Source organism: Schistocerca americana, unplaced genomic scaffold (assembly GCF_021461395.2).
Source record: "Schistocerca americana isolate TAMUIC-IGC-003095 unplaced genomic scaffold, iqSchAmer2.1 HiC_scaffold_437, whole genome shotgun sequence".
NCBI lineage: Eukaryota > Metazoa > Arthropoda > Insecta > Orthoptera > Acrididae > Schistocerca > Schistocerca americana.
In genome coordinates, this window is record NW_025726167.1 from 47,501 (window position 1) to 50,000 (window position 2,500).

A 2,500-nucleotide genomic window follows, 5' to 3' on the forward strand; every position below is an offset into this window, starting at 1 on the left:
AATCCGGTTCCTATTCCGGAACCCGGCAGCGGAACCGATACAAGTCGGGCCCCTCTTTTAGAGATGCTCGTCGGGGTAACCCAAAAGGACCCGGAGACGCCGTCGGGAGATCGGGGAAGAGTTTTCTTTTCTGCATGAGCGTTCGAGTTCCCTGGAATCCTCTAGCAGGGAGATAGGGTTTGGAACGCGAAGAGCACCGCAGTTGCGGCGGTGTCCCGATCTTCCCCTCGGACCTTGAAAATCCGGGAGAGGGCCACGTGGAGGTGTCGCGCCGGTTCGTACCCATATCCGCAGCAGGTCTCCAAGGTGAAGAGCCTCTAGTCGATAGAATAATGTAGGTAAGGGAAGTCGGCAAATTGGATCCGTAACTTCGGGATAAGGATTGGCTCTGAGGATCGGGGCGTGTCGGGCTTGGTCGGGAAGTGGGTCAGCGCTAACGTGCCGGGCCTGGGCGAGGTGAGTGCCGTAGGGGTGCCGGTAAGTGCGGGCGTTTAGCGCGGGCGTGGTCTGCTCTCGCCGTTGGTTGGCCTCGTGCTGGCCGGCGGTGCAGGATGCGCGCGCCTGCGCGGCGTTCGCGCCCCGGTGCTTCAACCTGCGTGCAGGATCCGAGCTCGGTCCCGTGCCTTGGCCTCCCACGGATCTTCCTTGCTGCGAGGCCGCGTCCGCCTTAGCGTGCTCCTCCGGGGGCGCGCGGGTGCGCGGATTCTCTTCGGCCGCCATTCAACGATCAACTCAGAACTGGCACGGACTGGGGGAATCCGACTGTCTAATTAAAACAAAGCATTGCGATGGCCCTAGCGGGTGTTGACGCAATGTGATTTCTGCCCAGTGCTCTGAATGTCAACGTGAAGAAATTCAAGCAAGCGCGGGTAAACGGCGGGAGTAACTATGACTCTCTTAAGGCGGCCAAGTGGCGGCGGTGTGGCTGCATCCGGACTTGGCTTTTCGAAGTGCGGTCTTGATGTAGTCGTGCTGCTGCTGCGAGGTGCCTTCCTTGGGTTATGGTTACAGGGAGAGTGATGCGCAATACATGGGCCTAGCCCTCTTAGCCTCTCCTCTCCTGCGGTCTTCTCCCCTTCTCGTGGGCCCGCTGATTTTCGCAGAGTGGAAGACCGCACCAGGGGCTTGGGGGGGTTACCAGCCCCCCCTCGCACTATCCCTTTTTTAGTTGGGGGCAGTATTCAGAGAAAAAGTGGTGGCCCTTCCGCTGAAGGTGCCACCCCAACTCCCCCAGCACCTAGCCGGCCAACCGGCCGTGCCGAAAATCTTGTAACTTTTGCAGCTGTATACGCCTGTAGTGAGTGCCACCGCAGCTTCTCCACCAAGAACGGTCTCGGGGTCCATCGCCGCCGCCAACACCTTGCGGCCGCCAACGCGGAGATCGTCACGGAGAGGCATCGCGCGAGGTGGACGGAGGAAGAAGTCCTGTCGCTCGCCAAGGCGGAGGCCGAACTGTTCCTCGAGAGGGACGCCCGGTTCTTCTTTGTAAATCAAGAGCTCATCAGGATGTTCCCCGACCGAACGCTTGAGGCAATCAAGTGCCGACGGCGGCAAGCTGCCCACAAGCAGCTTGTCCGCCAATTCATGGAGGCGCTTGAGATCGGTCGGGGGGAAGAGCCGGCGTCCCGCCGGGGAGCAGCGAGCCCGCTGCCTGACGCGGGCGAGGCCGCTGCGCCGCCCGTCGACGCAGCCGAGGACTTCGCGGCCGACACCACCGGGCCGCCGCCGGAGGGGCCGACTGACGCCGCCATCTGGGAGCATCTGGCGGGGCTACCCGCTTCCGCCCAGCGTTTCTCTGCCCTGGATCGTGTCATTGGTCTGGGGCGGGGCACGCCGCCCGATGTCATCCTGGGTATGCTCCCGGATGCCCTTGCGTCGGTCGGGTCCAGAGGGGAGAGATCGATCACCAGGACACAGCGGCCGCACCAACCATCGAAGCGGCCGCCTGCCGCGCCGCCGACGCAGAAGCGCAAGCGGCGCCGCTGGGAGTACGCGAGAACGCAGGATGCCTTCCGACGGTCGCGTGCACGTTGCGTGCGCGGCCTCTTGGATGGCACCCTGCTCCAGCCGCCACCTGCCATCCCTGGTCTGCTGGACTTCTGGGCGGACCTCTTCACCAAGAAGCCCATCTCAACCGCGGGCTTCATTCGTGACCGCCTCCTCCCGCACTCGGAGCCTGTCGCTCCCGAGTGCCTATGGGGGCCGGTCACACATGAGGAGGTCGCCGCCGCGTTGCCGCCCAGGGGATCAGCAGCCGGGCCGGACGGCCTTACCCCAGCGGAGTTGCGGCGCCTGCCGCACGAAGTCCTGGTGAAAGTGATGAATCTCTTCCTTCTGGCCCGCGCCCTTCCGGAACGCCTGCTTCGCGCGCGAACGTCCCTTCTCCCGAAGACGGCTGCACCAACATCCCCCGCTGACTTTCGCCCCATTACGGTCTGCTCGGTGTTGGCGCGGACCTTTCACAAGGTTCTCGCGTCACGCCTGATGCGCGCATGTGCTG

General features: G+C 63.6%; 1 pseudogene; it reads left to right on the forward strand.

Moving 5' to 3' along the window:
• The window catches only part of LOC124583000, a 7,953-nt pseudogene that overhangs the window by 1,982 nt on the left and 3,471 nt on the right, over positions 1–2,500 (forward strand).